Here is a 20909-nt window from a genome sequence, read left to right as displayed (position 1 = left end):
CACAGCATTTGGCTTTGAGAGTCAATGGGGGGCTTAACTGCCAGAGTCCCACAGGACTGGGGGAAATAAAGATTCCACTCTTAAAGTGCACACACAAAATCTCACACACACTGGGACTCAGGCAAAGCCAGTAATGTGATAGGAGCCTGGGCCAGATCTACCTGTTGCTCTTGGAGAGTCTCCTGGAGGGGGGGAGGTGCCTGTGGCTTACCTTGGGGACATAGACACTGGTGGGACACGTATTGGGGAACATTCAAAGGTGTGAATACTCCTAGCAGCTGACATATTGGCTCATTTATGCCAAGACCTAGCCCCACCCAAAAGTAAACAGGCTTCCTAAAGACTAAAGAGCCCACAGGCACCTGTAGATATGCCTCTAGTCAGGGTCCAGTCCACCAGAGGGCCAATACCCAGCTCCGCTCACAAGTAGGCCGGCAATGACCCTTCCTGACAAGAAGCCTGCACAAGCCACTAGACCAACCTCACCCACCAGGGGGCAGACACTAGGAACAAGAAAACTAAAATCCCACAGCAAGACAACGCAAACTTTGGGATACCCCAGACCTCACACCCAATAGGAACCACCCCCCACCTCCCAATGATCTGGACTGGGTTTTAAGATCCTTGGGCCCTGCAGACAAACTCTGAGAACCAGCTCTGCCTTCCAATAGTCCAGAGCTAACTCCAGAATCTGGCTTTACCTACCAATAGATGGGCAACAGCCTCAGCATCTTCAGGCTTCAGAACCCTAAGTCCACCCACCATTGAGCCAGCACTAGTCTTGGGGTCCCTAGGGTTCTGCAGCCAGGCACTTCATGACCAGGCCCTGCTAAACAGCAGCCAGCAGCATCCTTACAAGGCAGAGCCTGGCAACCAACTATACTAGGGACCAAACCTTCCAAACTGCCCACACTGTAAGCCAGTGGCAACAGAAGGACCCATGCAGCCCTCATAGGGGAAACCCCTAGCGAATAAAGTTTGAGTGATGAGAGGGGAGTGCACTGCTGGAACCCATGGGGTGCCTCCTACAGAGAGCCACTTGGTTGTAACTAATCTACCACACATAAAAATACAAATAGCAACTTAGAATGAGGCACCAGAGAAATATGTTCCAAATGAAGGAACAAAATAAACCCCCAGAAGAAGAACTAAGTGAAGCGGAGAAAGGCAGTGGAGAAAGGCTGTCTACCCAAGAAAGAGCTTGGAGTTATGATGGTAAAGGTGGTCAGAGAATTCAGGAGGAGAATGGATACACAGATCAAGAAGTTAGACGCTTTAACAAAGAGTTTGAAAATATAAAGAATAACCAAACAGAGCTGAATAATAGAATACATGAAATGAAAAATACACTAGAAGGAATCAATAGATCCCAGCCAGACAAGCTTCCTCTATATCGCCCCCAAATGGTAGCTCGGAGGCACTGTATGAATCTTAAGATATTTCAAGAAAGAAAAGGGTGGTAACTCACATCCATTTCAGTATCCACAGTATGCAGCACACAGTACAATTATAAAATGGCCCAATTTAAAATTCCCTTCAAGCTGTATCTATAGAATTCCCTGACAAGTTCTGACTGGCACGATCTTGACACTTTGTAGCCCCATCAGTGCAGTAGGAGTTTCTTTTACTGGAGATGTATTAGAAAGCAGAGGGCATACTTTGATTCCTCTTCATATTGTATAAATATTTTGCTTTTCACTAAAAATTTCCAAGGAGGGAAATAACTGAGTTTTATGTTACTTGTTTGAGGCCTTGCATTGAGGGTGCTGATTGTTTAATAGCAGCCATTCTTATGAAGTGAAAGTAGAAGTTAAAAAATAGAGTTGGTTCCTTTTAAGTTCCTGTTGTCATTCAGTTCATAAGCAATTTCAGACCAAGTGCAAATAGACTCTGTCTTAATGTTCCTTAAAACGTTAAAATTTCAGTGTAGATTGGCAATTCTACAATTCAGTGTGGGATAGCAGTTTACCACAGAATATATTCCTCTACAAGCTAAGAGTTAAGGGAAGTGTTCTAGATTTTCTGCCTGCACATAGCTGGAGAGACTTATTTTCACACACACATGCATACACACACACCATCAATAAAGCCATGTCAGAAGAGTCTACAGTCACCCTAATTTGAAGCAGCTGGTGTATTCTAAATATGGAGAGCACAGGCTTCTAGAATCATCAGTACCATCATTAAGGATTAGAATCCTTGATTTAAATGTTCTTTATTATTCTCTTTGTAGGGGGATTTATATCAAATAGCTGTTAGTTCTTCCCCTATTGTTCCCAGACTGTCGTGCATAAATGTCAGCAAGAGTGTATTTCATTCATACTCTAAAATTAAATCCTTTATCCACAATTAACCATAATCACGACCACATACGACTATGATTTACCATAACTAAAATAGATGGCTTGGGATTTATTGTTGGCTTAAGTTTGAAATAGCAAAGGCATATTTTTTAATTAAGTAATTGCATGCTAACTATTTGGGACATAATTACTACCTATTTTGTTTTCCACATATCTCCATCTAGTTAGGTAGTAAATTGTTACAATGCCCCGGTTAGTAAAATCTAAGGGACTGCTGTGTGTGTGAGTGTGTGTGAGTGTTTGTGTGTTTAAAATATGCTCTTTGTGAACATAATCAGTAGAGAAAAATAAACTGAATTATGACTTATTTTTCTAGTGATAATTTTTTAAAAAGTGCTTTTATTGACCATTTATATATACTGTTACTATGTACACCTATGTCAATGATCTCATCTGAATGGCATAGTGACTCTATAAGAGAATATAAAGTACTTCATTTCTTTTGTTTATCCAAGACTCATATCCCTTTCAGTGGTAACATTACCCCGATGTTTTATTTAAGAACTCAGCTTCCCTCATTTACTGCAGTTTGTCAGTTGGGTCACCCTGCCTTCTTCTGCCCTCCCTTCATTAAGGAAAGTAATGCAGGACCCCAACTAGTTCACTCAGACTCTTTCTGGGGATTTGCATATTGAGTAGGAAGGCCATAGGATAAAATATGATTAGAAGTCTTTCATTTTGACTGAGGTACCAAATAATGCCCAAAGGTCTTGTTTTTCTAGAGCCCTGAAACACCATGGGTTCATGCTCTTCTGAGTCTCAGTGCATTCTTTCATTTGACTGTCTCAACTTTTTCATATCCTTACAATAAATTCATTTTTAAGAAAATATTTTGGGAGTTCCCTGGTAGCCTAGTGGTTAAGGATTTGGTATTGTCACTGCTGTGGCTTAGGTTTGATCCCTAGCCCAGGAACTCCTGCAGGCCATAGGCACAGCCAAAAAATAATGATAATGTTTTGTGTAGATCACTTAAAAGTTGATTTCTGTTTGCTTCCACCTGAAGAACTTTAACTACTATGCTGTCACTCTCTTCTTGCAGAGTAGGAAACTGAGGTGTAGAGAGGTGATGGAACTAGTCCAGTCATACAGCGTCTAGATAACACAGCTGAATGCAGGTCTGCCTGAATCCAAGCTCTTTAAATCCCCAAGTAACACTGGTTCTGTTTTCAGTTTCAGAAGAGTTTAGATGAGAGGCCATCTAGGTGGTCACATAGTCATATTAGATCAGATCAAAAATATAAACTGGATGAAGGAGGAAGCATACCTTTCTTTGTGACATTTAATCAGATAGTCACTATTTATTATGCACCCAGAAGATTCTTTGTAGTAAATAGTACAAAACCATGACCAAGTTTCCAGTGATCCTGGAGGTTCCTATAATTCCCTTTTTAGTGTTTAATGTCACACAGCTGTGCACAATTTCTGAATTAGCTTAGGTTCAAGCACAGTCCCTACCTGCACTTAAAAACACATTTTTATTTCACACCCATTTAGCTAGGGAGGATATGTGATGTCCAGAGCAGCAAGTGCTAACATATGTGTAAACATCACTTTAAAACTCCCATGAAGAATTACACTGTCAGAATCAAAGGCAGGAGGATCAAATTATGCATAGATTGAAAATAAGAATGGGAGTCAGCACTATGACATCTTCAAGTCCAAGCTCAGGGAACTTCATCCCTTTTGTGACTTGGGTACAGTTTACTTCTCTGAGCCTGTTTACATCCTTTCCCAGTGTCATTAAAGGGAAGCAAAATTATCTAATGGTCCAGGTAGCACTGATTTATTCCATCAAACCACTGTCTCTTCCTTCCTGCAAGTGACCTGACAAGCCACCCCTGGAACTACCTTTTCATAGACGTTTTGTGAACTGTGGTCTTTTCTAGGTCTGCTTGAAAGCGGTTACCCTTGGGGCCAATGGAGTAGAAAGTGGCCTGAGACACCAGGTGGGAGGGAAAAGCAGCACTGGAGACCACCTACATTGCAGCCAAAGTTTTAAAATCAATACCCAGTAAAATCAACAACTTTTCCACCCTAAATTTTGTTTAAAATATCTTAGAGTAAGGGATATTTATTGATTGGTATGCTAGAATGATCCTGGGAAATAAAGTCCAGCAAATCTGGGCTTGATTTTGGCCTCTGTGCTTACCAGCTATGTGGCCTTGAGCAAGTAACTTCTCAGTGCCTCACTTTCCTGGTCTGTAAAATGAAGGCACCTCAAAATGTTCCTATCTCTCAGGGTTATTTGGAGACAACCCTACGTGTGTTTGAAAGGTGTACCCATGGAGCCGTGGAAGAAGTGGAATGTGGTATGAGAAATTGAGTAGTTGGATAATCTATCTAAAAATTCTCTGGCCTGTGACAACTACTTAACAATATTAATATTTCCTTCTATACAGGAAGTATTTTTGAGGATTATTCCACTAGATCACACTGTAACAGTTGTTTAGGAAACATCATTAGAAACTAAGTGTCGCCAATCTACTAATGCCCATTGAACGTATATGCTCCACCCCCGAAAGAAGCCTGTTTCTTTTCTCTTTAAAGAGTGGTGGGAGTTTCCATCATGGCTCAGTGGAAGCAAATCTGACTAGCATCCATGAGGACACAGGTTCTATCCCTGGCCTCTCTCAGTGGGTTAAGGATCCTATGTTGCCGTGAGCTGCGATACAGATCACAGATGCCACTCGAATCTGGGGTTGCTGTGGCTTGTGGCGCAGGCCAGCAGCTATAGCTCAGATTTGACCCATGGCCTGGGAACCTCCATATGCCTCAGATGCAGCCCTAAAAAGACAACAAAACAAAACAAAACAAAACAGTGATGATTTCTCTCACAAGAAATAAAATGAATTAGTCACAGATTTTTTTTTTTTTTTTGCTCATCATGGAATCAGGGTCCCACCAGTTAGAAACTGATGGCATATTTAAGCTATATATTTAAAAAGTATAAAGGAGCGATTTACAGTGGTGTAGGCAAGATTTATAGCAGGAGTGTCTATTAGTGGGAGAGAGATAATAATTTAGAATTTTCTAGTAACCACATTAAAATGTGAAAAGAAACAGGTAAAATTAATCTTAATGATATACTTAGTTTAACTCAAACTATCCAAAATATTATTTTAATTTGTAGTAAATATTAAAAAGTTTAGTAAGATAATTTTCTCTTTTCATATTAAGTTATTGAAATATGGTGTACATTTTATATTTACAGCCCATCTCAGTTTTAAGAACAAATTATCAAGTAAATTATAGCCCTACCAAAATAATAAAGTTGTGTTTAATGGAAAAATGTTTTATACTATTTCTGGCTTTTAAATTTAACTAATTAAAATAAAAATTCAGTTTGTCAGTTACATTATAAAAATCACACCATCAAATGGTCAACAGCCACATGTTGCTAGTGGCTACCATATTGGATGGTATAAGTTTAGAGAAACAAGAGACAGTGCAGTAGTCTGAGGTGAGCAGGTCAGGAAACCATTATCTCTTTTAGGTATGAAGAGGAAGTGGTGGTTGCAGAAACATGAATAGCGTTGCTACGTAGAAAGAGTCCCTTCCATATACTTTGATTGAGGTACACAGCCAACTAGATGGCCAAATACAGAGGGAACAAAAGGTATACGTGCCTGGAACCACTAACCTCTAGGACCATGCTGGCAACTTGACTTTCCAAAAATGAAAGCCCTGATTTGTAGCATATGCTTATTTCCATGGTATAATTTCTCTGACCATGGCTGATTTTGAAAACTAACAACATGAGATCACTAAAGGCATATGGGGGGAGAGGAGTGTGCAGAATTGGCTCTCCCCACAGTACCTCCTCCTACTGTTCAGTCTCATGCTGGTCTCCTCTGATGGCCATACTCAACTGGGAACCAGAAGCAAGGGTACCCTGATACGCTTCTTATGGGTCAGCCTCCTGGGGGCACTGAACAGATTGGAAAAGGATCAGAAAGGGCAAGTGGAAAATATAGTCAGTGCTTAAAATAAAGACCTATCATTATCTGTACTCCTTCTGCCTATATAGAAGAAAATGACCATAAGGAAGCTGAAATCTATAGTATAAACTTTGAAGGTAAGATGTTAAATAGAATAGGTATCAGGTTATTTCTCCTTTAGATCAAAAAGTTTTGTTCTGAGTAAAGAATTTATGCAAAGGAAGAATGCCCTTCTAATGTCAATCCCTGGTGGACACCACTTGGGAAAAATAGTTAATATGGTGTCACAAATTATGAGAGAACACATTTCATCTTTTGCAATGGATTAGGAAAAATTTTTGTGAAAATAATTTTTGCAATTACTGAAATGTTACTTTTTTGGTATGAAACAATATATTTATTTGTACTAATAATATAATTACTCAGTGTATTGACAAAATTGATGTGCTACATAGGTAAATGTGGTTCAATGTCCATCTTAGGAATCATCCAGGTTTGTACATTTGAATTTTTCTACAGCTGTTTGCACCTTTAATTCTCAATAATCCTTCCAACCCTTGCTTTTGGATCCATTCCCCTGTGATCCAGGTCTTCCTCCTGCTGCACTCTATGCCTCTATGGGCCCCTCTACCTCCTCTCTTTAACTTTATTTCCAGGTTACCTCTCACCACTGGATGATTCTTCCTAGGACACACTTTTTATGTCACCCTGCTGCTCAAGAAGCTTCAAGGCTCTCTCTGAAATATGTCTAAATTCTTGGCCTGGCCTTCAAAGAACTCAATAACTTGAATTTAACCAACTTTTCTATAATTTCTTTCTTTTAATTTTTTTTTTTTTGGCTCTATAGAGCTGTATCCACAGCACATAGAAGTTCCCAGGCTTGGAGGTGAATCAGAGTTACAGCTGCTGGCCTACGCCACAGCCACAGCAACACAGGCTCTGAGCTGCATCTGTAACCTACACCACAGCTCACGGCAAGGCCAGGGATGAACCCACATCCTCATGGATGCCAGTCAGATTCATTTCCACTGCGTCATAATGGGAACTCCTAAAATTTCTTAAGAGCACTTCCGTGCAGCCAGATCAAGTTATTGCTATCTTCAGAACACAGGTCCAGTTTGCCATAGTACCTTTTTTCCGTACTGACTCCTTATTTTCTTCTGGCCTCCCCAAAACACATATACATATACAGATACACACAAATCCATGCACACATCAGAATACTGCTTTTCCTCATCTGTATTTTTTTCCGAATCCCACCCATCATTGAGTTTCCTCCCTGGGGGTCAAACTTTTTGAAGCCTTCATAGCTATTCATCCTACATCCTCAGCTTCAGACCCTGAACTCTAGTGACAGTCACTCCCTCACTCATTTTGCCACTTGGATCCTCTACCTCCAGTTGTTTCCATGACCAAACTTGTATCGCTCCTTTTGTCTCCATCCTGACACTAAAGAGATCCCATGGAATCAGAAAGGTGACTGGACTTTGAATCTAAATGACTCGGAGTCCTGAGTTTAGCAAGAAGCTCTAAAATACCAGCAATTTTCACAAATAAATGTAACAATATTATCTCTGCTTGAACAGATTTATCCTATTATCATCAGTTACCTTTATGATACTAGTCTGCCCTAAGCCCTGGAATCACAGGATTGTTATATGAAATATTTGCATTAGGGGTGGCACAGTGGGTTAAGAATCTGACTGCAGAAGCTCAGGTTGCTGTGGAGGTATGGGTTCTATCCCTAGCCTAGCACAGTGAGTTAAAGTATCTGGTATTGCTGCAGCTGCAGCATAATGCGCAGTGGCAGCCCTTGGATTCAATCCACAGCCCAGGAACTTCTATATGCCATGGATGTGTCCATAAAATAAAAAAAATATATATATATAATAAATGTGTTTAAAAATTTTCATTAGGAAATGGCAGAAATGCTAAAATATTTGGGTTAAGTGCTAGCCTTTAGTTTAGTGCCAAACTTTCCCTCTATGTATTTCTGCATTGGCAACTTTCTGATTGGCATGTGGAAAGGAGCCTTACTCACCTGAGCCCAGTGTCTTTGATGTGGTCTCTAGAATTGCTGGAGTAACATCCCTCTTCACTTGCTGCCTCTGACCCCACATCCTAGTCATTAAAGTTTTGCCTTGTGGGTTTGCTTCTAAATTCAGACTGTTACTGAAGGTCTGGAACAGCAATCCTCAATTTGTATGCTGTGACATGTTAACAAGTGTTAGTGAAGATGGGAGGGTATATTAAAATAAATTTGGAATATGCTGACTAGAATAAAGATAAGTTTCTTTACAGAAGAAATTCTCAGAGCCTTTCCTGGGCTCATGTAAACTATGAAGTATTAGAGAAAGAATATAGTAGGTAGCATTTACATGTATATTTAGGAAAAAAACTCTCCTCCTCATCCCTCCTCTAAACTCTGCTTCCAGAACATGAGAGCTTACCTCATAGGGTTGTGGTGAAGATGGAAATGAGTTATTGCCTGGAAAGAACTTGACATAGTGCCTGGCAGAAGATGAAAGCTCTTTGGAGTTACTGCCATCATTGTTATCACATAGATGCTTCAGTGAGACCTCACCAGGTGTTCCTGCACCCTCTGAGAAGGAAAGAGTTGCATGTGCATGGAATGGGGATCTTTTCAGGAGCCATGAAGATCTCATATGGATAATGCACAGAACCAGGATGGATCTCTCTGTGTCCCTTTGAATCATAAAACAGTTCAAGTGCAGAGGAAGCTTTTTGTTTTCCATTCCTTCCAAAGCCTGGCTAAGCAGGGTTCAATTAAATAGCATGGAATAATGGTTCAGAGCATAGCCTTCAGCATCTTGTTTAAATTTTGACTTTTCCATTGCTGACCTTAATCCCTTGGGCAAATTGCTGGGTTTATTTAAAATGTGAGACACTAACTTTGCCCAGGTAGTCATTGCCACAGTATGTGTGAGAACCAGTTTGCTTCACACCTAGCATATATGTAGTAAGTATATTGGCCTCTTGGGTTTCTGACTGGTTAAACTCCTGGGTTGGACCCATGAGGCCTATTAGGTAACTCCATAGGGAGTTGAAGGGGGATGCCATGTAAGCTCTCAGTGACAACTGCTCTGGCAGCTAAAACAGGCAAACTTGATTTCACAAGATCAAAAAGTAATCTCTGAATCAATGCTGGTATCCCTTTATGTTTTAAAAAATTATAAATAATTTCTAATATCATAAAGATTTATTCCTCGGTAAAATAAAAAGCATTCCCAAGTTCATTGCTGTGATTAGGAAGGTTATGAATAATATCAAAGTTATTCACAAACCAGTGGTCGGAAGCTGTAGGAAAAATGATTTTAATTTTAGATGTTTCACGCAACACTGCTAATGTTATCTATCCTGTCTGGGCAGGGAGAAAACTGGCAAGCATTGTGACATGGGGAATTTATGTGAGTTAATGGAAATGTTGCGGCTGACCAACAAAGGCACTTCCCCAGCCAAAATCAAAACAAAGATATTAACTTGGAAGGGGGAAAAAGCCTGCAGCATAATAATATCATGCATGGAAACCTTATCTAGTGGTTGAAGTAATTTGGTTTGAAGAACTTAAAGAGCATTTTGTGGTTTATGGAAACGGGTAGCAGACACTGTATTTAGCAGCCTCAACACTATTAAGTTTACATACCATCCTCTCCTCTCACCAAGTGGGGCCATTTAGCTTTATCTCTGGATTATTACCAACCTAAGACCTCTTGGGGACAGAAGCCAAGCTTTCAGAGCTTGCAATGCAATGCCCACGCAGCAGACTATTTCTGAAGACCGGTGCAGCTATAACAGATCTAAATGTTTCCTTACATTCACTTAAGATAAATGGTCAGAGTATAGTTATATGATTTCAGTCCAAGATTTTGACACTATACATCCATTCCCTATTAATTCTAGGAAGAAGTCTACTCACAAATGATCTTTATTACAAGTTCACAATTAAAGTTTATAGTAAATCTAAATTAAGTAATTTAAAGAGTAGGTTATACTGAGTGAAGCAGACATTGCAGAAGAAAAAATAATTTGAGGGTTAGAGACAAATTCTTTTTCTCTTATAATTCAGCACCATGACTTTCTTTGTGTTTCCAATGAAGAATAAGATCTTTGCCAAGGAACTTAACAAATTATCCCTTTCATGGCTACCATTGGCCCCATCTGGCCTCCAGCTACTCTCCTTTGAAGCCCTGGCGCTCCTCTGAGGGTTGTCTTGCACACCTGACACTACAGCGAGCACAACAAGGGCTCTTGTTTGACCAACACATGGGCACATGCAATTGACTGCTCAAACAGCTTCTGGGAAACAGTAAGACTGATTTCCTCCTTCATTTTTCTAGTAAAATATGCTATTATTTTAGCATGGAAAATTTCTCAAGACTTGTAGTATTTTATTTAAAAATTTGGCTTCATTTGCTATAGATAATATTATTAACACTGTTAACAGTACTAATTATTTATAAATTAAACTTTATTACCTACAATAACTTCCTCTCTTTTTTTGCCTTTTTTTAAAGGGCCACATGCGCAGCATGTGGAAACCCCCAGGCTATGGTTTGAATCAGAGCTACAAATGCAGGCCTACACCACAGCCACAGCAATGCAGGATCTGAGGCACGTTATCAACCTACACCACAGCTCTTGGCAACACCTCATCCTTAACCTACTGAGTGAGGCCAGGGATCAAACCTGTGTCCTCCTGGGTCCTAATCAGGTTCACTACTGCTGAGCCATAATGGGACTCCAATAATTTCCTATAATTCAATTTGCTACCTTTTTGTTTCCAGAATTTAATAATTTCAATTATATTAAAATTCATTATAGTTATAATGTCATTTTCTAAGACAATGTTTTTGAATATTGATACAAATTAAAATGTATAGTATTTTTGTTAATCCTTCTCTTTCATTTCTCCTTAGCTATCAACATTATTGTAAATATGTTGACTAGAGTTCTGAAATTTTTTCCTACTTCAATTTATACTTTATATAAGGACTTATAAATTAAACTTTATCTCAGAAATTTCACCAGTGTACCACTGCCAAATTTTTTTTTTTAAATTAGACAAAAGCCTCAATGGATGTTCTATTATATTTCATTTAAAAAGATACACAGAATGAATTAATTTTGTTCTTTCTTATTCACTTTTTGAATAAGTGATCTGAAGAAATCTGTAAAAAATAAATTCACCAATATGAATTTTCATGATCCTACACAGTGTAGGGGGAAAAAAAAACATTCTCATGTGAAGAATGAGGTCACTAAGGAATAGGGTTCTGTGTACTTTTAAGTATCCTTTCATCATGAAGAGTACAGAAGAAATTTTGCTTCCATATTTTTACTTAATCAAGCCACCTGTCCCACTCTCTTAATCCTGTGATACTGAGAGATCCTTAAAATGGGTGGCAAGTGCTAAATAATTAAAAACACAAAAATGTTTGCTTTGGAAATCTTTCATTTGTAATGACAATCAAATAGGATATATAGAGACAAATTATATTTGTCATTCCATATCTTCAGAGTCACACAATCTCTTAATTAATAAGCATTCAGATACAAAGCAGGCCCTACCTACAATGATTTGTAGATCAGATTTAAAAATAGTCTATGATTCAAAATTCAACACCCATTTTTGATAAACTGTCCATAAAGTGGGCATGGAGGGAACCTGCCTCAACATAATAAAGGCCATCTATGGAAAAACCACAGCTAACATCACATTCAACAGTGAAAAGGTGAAAGTATTTCCACTGAGATCAGGAACAAGACAAAGAGGTCTACTTTCACCACTGTTATTCAACATTGATTTGGAAGTCGTAGGCATGGAAATCAGAGAAGAAAAAGAAAGAAAAGGAATTCAAATTGGAAAAGAAGTAAAATTGTCATTGTTTGTAGGTGACATGATACTATACTCAGAAAATCCTGAAGATGCTACCATTAAAATATTAGACTCCAATGAATTCAGTAAATTGCAGCATACAAAATTAACACAGAGAAATCTCTTGCATTTCTATACTCTAACAATGAAAAATCAGAAAGAGCAATTAAGGGGAAAAATACCCCCAAAATAAAATACCTAGGACTAAACCTACCTAACGAGGCAAAAGACCTATAACTCCCAAAAGTAAAAGACACTGATGAGAGAAATCAAAGATGACACAAACAAATGGAAAGATACAACATGTTTTTGAATTGAAAGACTCAATATTGTTAAAATGACTGTACTACCCAAGGCAATCTTCAGATTTGATGCAATTTCTATCACATTACTGATGGCATTCTTCACAGAACTATAGCAAAAATTTTTTTTAATTTGTCTGGAAACACAAAAGAAACAGAATACCCAAAGCAATCTTGAGAAAGAAAAATGGAGCTAAAGAAATCAGGCTCCCTAACTTCAGACTATATTACAAAGCTACAGTCATCAAAAGAGTATAGTGCTGGCACAAAAAGAAATATAGATCAGTGCAACAGGATAGAAAGCCTAGAAATAAACCCATGCACCTGCAGTAAATGAATCTATGAAAAAGGAGGAAAGGATACACAATAGAAGAAAGACAGTCTCTTTAATAAGTGGTGCTGAGAAAACTGGACAGCTACAGGGCAAAGAATGAAATTAGAACATTCTCTAACACCATACACAAAAATAAACTCAAAGTATATTAAAGACCTAAATGTAAGGCCAGATGCTATAAAACTCCTAGAGGAAAACAAAGGCAGAACACTATTTGACATAAATCACAGCAAAATCTCTTTGGATCCACTTTCTAGAATAATGAAAATAAAAACAAAAATAAACAAATGGGACCTAAATAAACCTTAAAGCTTTTGCAGAGCAAAGGAAACCATAAAAAAATAACCTACAAATGGGAGAAAATCTTTGCAAATGATATGACTGACAAGGGATTAATCTCCAAAATATACAGTTTATTCAGCTTTATATCACAAAAACACAACCCAATCAAAAAATAGGCAGAAAATATAAACATACATTTTTCCAAGAATACACTCAGATGGCCAAAAAGCACATGAAAAGATGCTCAACATCACTAAGTATTATAGAAATGTGAATCAAAACTGCATTGCAGTATAACCTCACACTGGCCAGAATGGCTATCACCAAGAAGTAAACAATAAATGCTGGAGAAGGTGTGAAAAAAAGGGAAACGCCCTATACTGTTGGTGAGAATTTAAACTGGTACAACTACTATGGAATGCAGTATGGAGGTTCCTTAAAAACTATTGAACTACCGCTTGATCCAGCAATCCTATTCCTGGGCATATATCTGGAGAAGACCAAAATTAGAAAACATACATGCACCCCAGTGTTCACTGCAGCACTATTTACAATAGCCAAGTCTTGGAAGCAACTTAAATGTCCATCAACAGAGGAATGGATAAAGAAGATGCAGTGTATATATATATATATATATATACACAACAGAATATTAGCCATAAAAAAGAAAAAAATAATGCCATTTGCAGCAGCATGGATTTCCCTTGAGGTTATCCTACTAAGTAAAGTAATTAAGACAGGGAGAAAGACAAATATCATATGATATCACCTATATGTGAAATCTAATAAAATGATATAAAAGAATACATTTACAAAACAAAAACAAAACCATAGATTTCAAAATCAAATGTATGGTTACCATAGGGGAAATCACTGGGGAGGGATGAATTAGAAGGAAAAGAATAACATATACATGCTACTCTATACAATATATAATTAACAAGAACCTACTATCAGAGCTCACGTCATGGCTCAGTGGTTAACGAATCTGACTAGGAACGATGAGGTTGCAGGTTCAGTCCCTGGCCCCGCTCAGTAGGTTAAGGATCCAGCGTTGCCGTGAGCTGTGGTGTAGGTCACAGACTCAGCTTGGATCTGGTGTTGCTGTGGCTCTGGCATGGGCTGGTGGCTACAGCTCTGATTAGACCCCTAGCTTGGGAAGCTCTATATGCCACAGGTGCAGCCCTAGAAAAGACAAAAAAGACAAAAAGACCAAAAAAAAAAAAACCTACCATATACACGGAGCAATCTATTCAATAGTTTGTAATAACCTATATGGGAAAAATAATGGATATATGTATAACTGATTCACTTCGCTATATACCTGAAACTAATACAACATTGTAAGTCAATTACATTCCAATAAAATTTTTTTAAAATAGTCTGATTCAATTTATGGAAAACATAGACTATGCAACTATAAAGAAAAAAGTATAAACTTAGAGATTTCTTGTTTCAAGTGTTCTGATCAGGAGTCCATTAGATTTCTAGGAAAGGTAACTAAATACCTCTCATTGTAAGTTTGTAAGATTATACATTTAATATGCTACCAAGAAAGTTTTTTGAATGAAGTTCTTTCAAGCCCAGAGTTCTATGGTAAACTATGAAATCATGAGGACGTCGAAGCTGACAGATCTTGGAGGCCACGACTACCCTCACCTGACACTCTGAGACATCAAAGAAAGAGCAAGATCTGGCAGTTGACCTCACGCACAAAATAACTGAGCCACGGGATGGAGACAGGTTTTCATGGTTCCTTTGGCATCCTGCTTTGCTAGTCTAAAAACCAATGAGATGCAGAAAAGCAGCTGTACAAGATTGGCCCTCTCCTTTCTAAAGCAGTTGTTACAGAAATACAACTAGGAGGTTTGTTCCCTGCTTCTCTGAAAAGTGTCTGTCTGACACCTAGTTTAGCCTTTTTTCTGTAGGCCAATGTTAACGGTGTGTTAACTTTGACTAATTATCAATTGTATATGATTTTAAAAAGAAACTGACAGGATGCAAAAGGTAGTTTCACTATATTAATAGATATGCTAATATATATTAAATATTCCCTAATTGGTATACAATTACCTTTTGAACATTCCTAGAGAGTTCTATAACACAAAGAGCCCATTTACTTTGATAAAATCTCTTAGAAATTTTTACCTTAAAATTTAAGCTTAATCTCTGTAATGCCTACCCATTAGTCTCAGTTCTTTCTTCCAGTTACAAAGCACAACTACTTCCATCATTTTGGCTATATAATGTAAGAGCTCTTTCTGTATCCTCAGAATCTAGCACAAGCCCTAATACATAGTAGGCATTCAATACATTTTATTAAATAAATAATTGAGTGAATGAATGAATAATTTCTCCACATCAACACTTAAAATATTGCTAGGCATTCTTTCCCAGGTAAAAACATTCAATTATTTTATTTGTTTATCCTGTGAAATGGTTCTCAAATTTTTTTACCAGCCAAGTGCTACATGTTTCGGTAGCAATATATATAGATCATACTTATACATAAAATGTCAATATGCAAATAGATTTAACTCCTCCTGAAATATAGGAAATTACCAAGAATATCAATAAGACTATCTGGGGACAATCAGCTATCCAGCCACTCAAAAGGTATATATTTTTTAATTTCCTTAGAGTTCAGTTTGTTCTTTACCATGCCAATGAAAAATCTTTGCAATGTCATCCAACATAAGTTACTGGAGGACAGGAACATAGTAAGTCCATAAAACAAAACATCCATGACAAAGGCCCTTAAATACTTCTTTTTCCTTTTTTTTTTTGGCTTTTTAAGGAGGCACTCATGGCATATGGAGGTTCCCAGGCTAAGGGTCCAATTGGAGCTGTGGCTGCTAGCCTACACCACAGCCACAGCAATGAGGGATCCGAGCTGTGTCTGCAACTTACACCACAGCTCACGGCAATGCTGGATCCTTAACCCACTGAGCAAGGCCAGGGATCAAACCCACAACCTCATGGTTCCTGGTCGGATTCGTTAACCACCAAGTCACGATGGGAACTCCAAATAAATACTTACTTTTCTTTTCAAAAATTTCCAAGACTCAAGTATACTGAAATAAATATTCAGGTCTGCAATTATGCATATATGTGTAATCAATTACTCAGACACTTTTAATGGGCATTATACTTGCCCTTTTCATTTTAAATAGTGTCTTCTTTTCCTCTTTTATGGTCTACCAAACTACACCTGAGTAAATGTACATATTTATTGAAAATGGATTCCATTAGAGTGTGATCTTACCCAACAATTGTTTTCTTCAGGAGGAAATAATAGACAGCACGTGCAGTTGCTTAATATCAGGCTCCTGTCTCTAGAATTACTGTCTTAAAGCTGTCAGGACCGTTCAAGAACAAGAATGATCCAAAGATTGTTGGCATATGAAACACGCTTTTTGTGAACATTTAAGCAGGTAAGGCAGGAGAATCCTAAACAATTGGCACAGAGAAGTTGAAATATCCAAGCAAAGGACTTCTTCTTCTCAGTTGTCAAGATATCCCGTTTTTCCACAAAGGAACCATATCTTCTAATCAATTTTGAATGTACTGGGTTTTTCTGGTCCATTCTATTTCAATCTCAGTGTCATAGCCCTCGCTCTGGCCACAGGTAAGTTATTTTGCTTAAATATCTTCTGGAAGAATAGTACATTAAGTGATTCCACATTTTTTTCCCTGTCAAATTGCTGTAATCACTTTGATTAAGCAAAGGCATAAGGTTATATTTACACCCCTTCCTTTAATTCAGTAAGGGCAACCAGTCAATGTTCCTTATAAGCGCACTCTGAAATGGATGCCAGCAAGCAGCTTACAATAAATCTCATTTAACTTAGTAGCTGTAGTTGAAAAAGAATAGTGATATAATTTTAAAAGAAATTCTTCAGTGTATTTTCATGTAAATGGAATAGTTCTAAAAAATGTTAATAATACTTTCCACAGGTATATGTTTAATAAATTTATTATCAAATGTTCATAAGATGAGCCATATACAAATAGCTATAGCAATCATAAAAATCGCCCTATGTCTTGTTTAAAGAGAGAAATCCATTAATCTGTGCTAATTACAGAAGACATTAAATAGTACTTCATATTGATGACCATATTAGAAAGCTTACATTTGTAGCAGTAAATCCCAAGTAATCACATAAATTGGTCATACTATAAGAATGTGACTTTGCAGCTAATAAAAATAGTTCCCAAATACTATGTGGAAAACTGTAGCACTAAAAATGGGGATCAGTGACTGAACCAAATGTAGTAAGTAACTCAGATTCATCCACTATAAGTTTCTTTAGGGGAAAAAAGGCAGAAGTCAGCCTCAGGGAAAACATACGAACTTTGGAATCAGAAAGACCTGGATTAATATACTGACTTCAGAATTTATTAGTTTTTGTGTCCATAGGCAAGTTACTTTACTTTCCTGGTGATAATCCCATGCCTACCTTCTAGAGCTGCTATGAGAATCACAACTGAAATATGTAAATCAGGTAGCACAAGGCTCAGCCATTCTGTTTTAGGGTTTTAAGAATGCTCCCAGAGCAATAAAGACAAAAATAAACCAATGGGACTTAATCAAACTTAACAAGCTTTTTCACAGTAAAGGAAACTATATATATATATATATATATATATACATATATATATATATATATGTATGTATGTATAAAAATGTATATATGTATATATATATGTATAAAAGACAACCTATGGAATGAGAGAAAATAGTTGCAAATAATGCAACCAACAAGAGCTTAATCTCAAAAATATACAAATAGCTCATATGACTCAACAACAACAAAACAAACAACTCAACTGAAAAATGGGCAGAAGACCTAAATAGACATTTCTCCAAAGAAGACATACAGATGGCCAACAGGCACATGAAAAAATGCTCAACATCACTAATTATTAGAGAAATGCAAATCAAAACTACATTGAGGGGCCAGTCACACCAGTCAGAATGACTATCATTAATAAGTCTACAGATAACAAATGCTGGAGAGGGTGTAGAGAAAAGGGAACCCTCTTACAGTGTTGGTGGGAATGTAAATTGGTACGGACACTATGGAAAACAGTATGGAGGTACTTCAGAAAACTAAATATAGAACTACTATATTATCCAATAATCCCACTCCTGGGCATATATCCGGACAAAGCATTCATTGAAAAAGATACATGCACCCTTATGTTTACTGAAGCACTATTCACAATAGCCAAGACAATGGAAACAACCTAGATTTCCATCGACAGAGGAATGGATTAAGAAGATTTGGTACATGTAGACAATGGAATACTACTCAGCCATAAAAAATAATGACATTTGCAGCAACACAGATGGAACTAGAGACTCTCATACTAAGTGAAGTAAGTCAGAAAGACAAATACCATATGATATCACTTATATCTGAAATCTAATATATGGTACAAATGAACCTATCTACAGAAAAAAAACTCATGGACTTGGAAAACAGACTTGTGGTTGCCAAGGGGGAAGGGGAGGGTGTGGGATAGACTGGGTGTTTGGGTTAGCAGATGCAAACTATTGCACTTGGAATGGTTAAGCAATGACATTCTGCTGTATAGCCCAAAGAACTCTATGTGATCACTTGTAACAGAATATGATGGAGGATAATGTGTGTGTGTGTATATATGTATGTATGTATATATATATGTCACTTTGCGTACAGCAGAAATTGACAGAACATTATAAATCTATAAAAATTTTTTAAATAAAAAAAGACAGCAAAAAAAGAATTTTAGATGTAATCCTATTTTTATAAAGAAAATCTCTATGTGTGTTGTGTATGTGTGTATACATACATATATCTTTTTCAAGGGGACTTCTTTTTCTAATTCAATCTTTATTTTCTTAGAATGGCTATGGCTACACTAAAAAAAAGTAGTTTATTAAAAAAGCTAAGTTCAATTTTTGTATTTTTTTCATATTTTTTATTTTACTATTCTATAGACATAAGTGTAATGTAAATTTTAAGTGTAATCTGGAGTATTTTAATTGGTAAGATTTGGACTTCAAATAATTTTGGTAGAAAGAACTGTTCCTGTGAAAGGAAGGCGATGTTTTGAAACCTTATCACCTTAAAAATGAATAAACATGATAATGATATTTGTAATGCGAAAAGAAATACATGAAGAGGTGATAAGAACAGGCATATCTGCAGAAAAGGAATGTGTGTAAAGGGTGATAAAATGAAAATATAAACATCAATAGGCCAAAATATTTTAAAACAATACATAGTTTTATAGATAAAAGATAAAAACCCACTAAAACTTATTTACTGGGCTTAAGATTTGCTAAATATCTAATAAATTCTTTTAAGAAGAATGATCCTTTATTAACGGCAAATTTGCTATTGCTATGAATTTTTTTTTGCTAGTGTTTTAGGCTGAAAAACCACAGTTCAATAGTTTTGAAGCTATATTAATGGCTAGAGATTAAATTAGCAATTCTGTTTAATTCATCAAAGATATAACACTCATTTCAATTAGAATAAAGAATGTCGTTTATAACATCAAGACAAAATGATTATGGCATTTCCAATCCAAGCAAAACTTGCCCCATCAGTTTTGCAACACTGGACATTAAACTTCTTTTAGCATCTGAGACTTTACTCAGAGTGGGGCTTGTATTCAAGGAGCAAAAAGGCAGTTTATACCTGCCTATGTCAATTTGTTATTTGGTAACTATTCAGTATCTTTCTGTATGCTAATGTTTTTCTTCTCACCATTTTTCCTATTCTATATGCCAACAGAGGGAGCTTTGTACCAGATTTCCTAAATTGTGACCCCCTTGAGATATAGCATGTACTACATGTATCAAAGGACAAAGGGAACAAATGGCCCATTTTGTGCCAGATATGATGCCAGACTCTTTAAATGTACTGCCTCATAAAATCCTCCTGCAAAGCATATTACCTGCATTTTGCACATGAGGAAATTAAAATTTGAATTCAGTCTCTTGATCATGGCCATAGGAAGTTTAGATCTCATTACCTTCAAAATCTGTGAGAGCAGAGGTAAGCAGTTATTCCAAGTTCCACAAATACCTGAACTGTCCCAACTACAGCTGGTTCTAAGATCATAGATTTGAAACTTCCTGGGAGGGAAAACCCAGGTATGACTGGTCTGAGGACTTAAGGGTGACCTTTTTTCACTTTTCTCCATATCATATAGGTAGGGCTCCTCTTTTGCTAAAAACAAACAAACAAAACAAAAAAATTTACCTTCCATTTAGAAATATAAAGCCCCAAAGAGAGTTTTACAACTCTTCAGCATTGTAACTCTGTACAATTTACAAAGCCAAGGAATGCCAAGGATTGCCAATAACCATGAGAAGAGACAAGGAAGAACCCTTTTCTGGAGACTTTAGAGCCTTTAGGTTCTGCCAAAACCTTTATTTCAGGTTTCTCCCCTCTAGACCTGGGAGAGCATAAATTACTCTTGTTTTAAGCCACTCAGTTTGGGTCACTTTGTTAAAGCAGCCCTAGGAAATTACTAGAGATCTTGGTGATCTAAAGGCTTTCCTTTGCTAAGAATTTTCCAAGTGAACAATTTAACTCCTATGATGATATTCATACTTTCAGGACTAAATTAAGGAAATAGCTTTTTGAGGCAACAGAAATGGGGTTGAAATCAACTGATACTGATTGCTGTGAGGATCAAATAATATATTTAAAGCCTTAGTCCAAAATCTGGGAGGAATCTCTTGCTCAGTGAGAAATAGTACGTTCTCTTTTTCTTCTCTCTCATCCCAGATTA

The 20909-nt window shown here is 37.1% G+C and overlaps 1 protein-coding gene and 1 non-coding gene across 2 annotated transcripts in view; one reads left to right on the top strand and one right to left on the bottom strand.

Annotated features, from left to right (window-relative positions):
- DKK2 (dickkopf WNT signaling pathway inhibitor 2) overlaps positions 1–20909 on the bottom strand; it is a 112688-nt gene that overhangs the window by 60428 nt on the left and 31351 nt on the right. The window lies entirely within an intron of this gene.
- Positions 1655–1766, top strand: LOC125110447 (U5 spliceosomal RNA). The gene has a single exon (XR_007130623.1). It is a non-coding gene; the product is annotated as a U5 spliceosomal RNA (small nuclear RNA).

This window comes from Phacochoerus africanus, chromosome 10 (assembly GCF_016906955.1).
Source record: "Phacochoerus africanus isolate WHEZ1 chromosome 10, ROS_Pafr_v1, whole genome shotgun sequence".
Lineage (NCBI taxonomy): Eukaryota > Metazoa > Chordata > Mammalia > Artiodactyla > Suidae > Phacochoerus > Phacochoerus africanus.
This window is presented reverse-complemented; position numbering and strand designations above follow the sequence as displayed.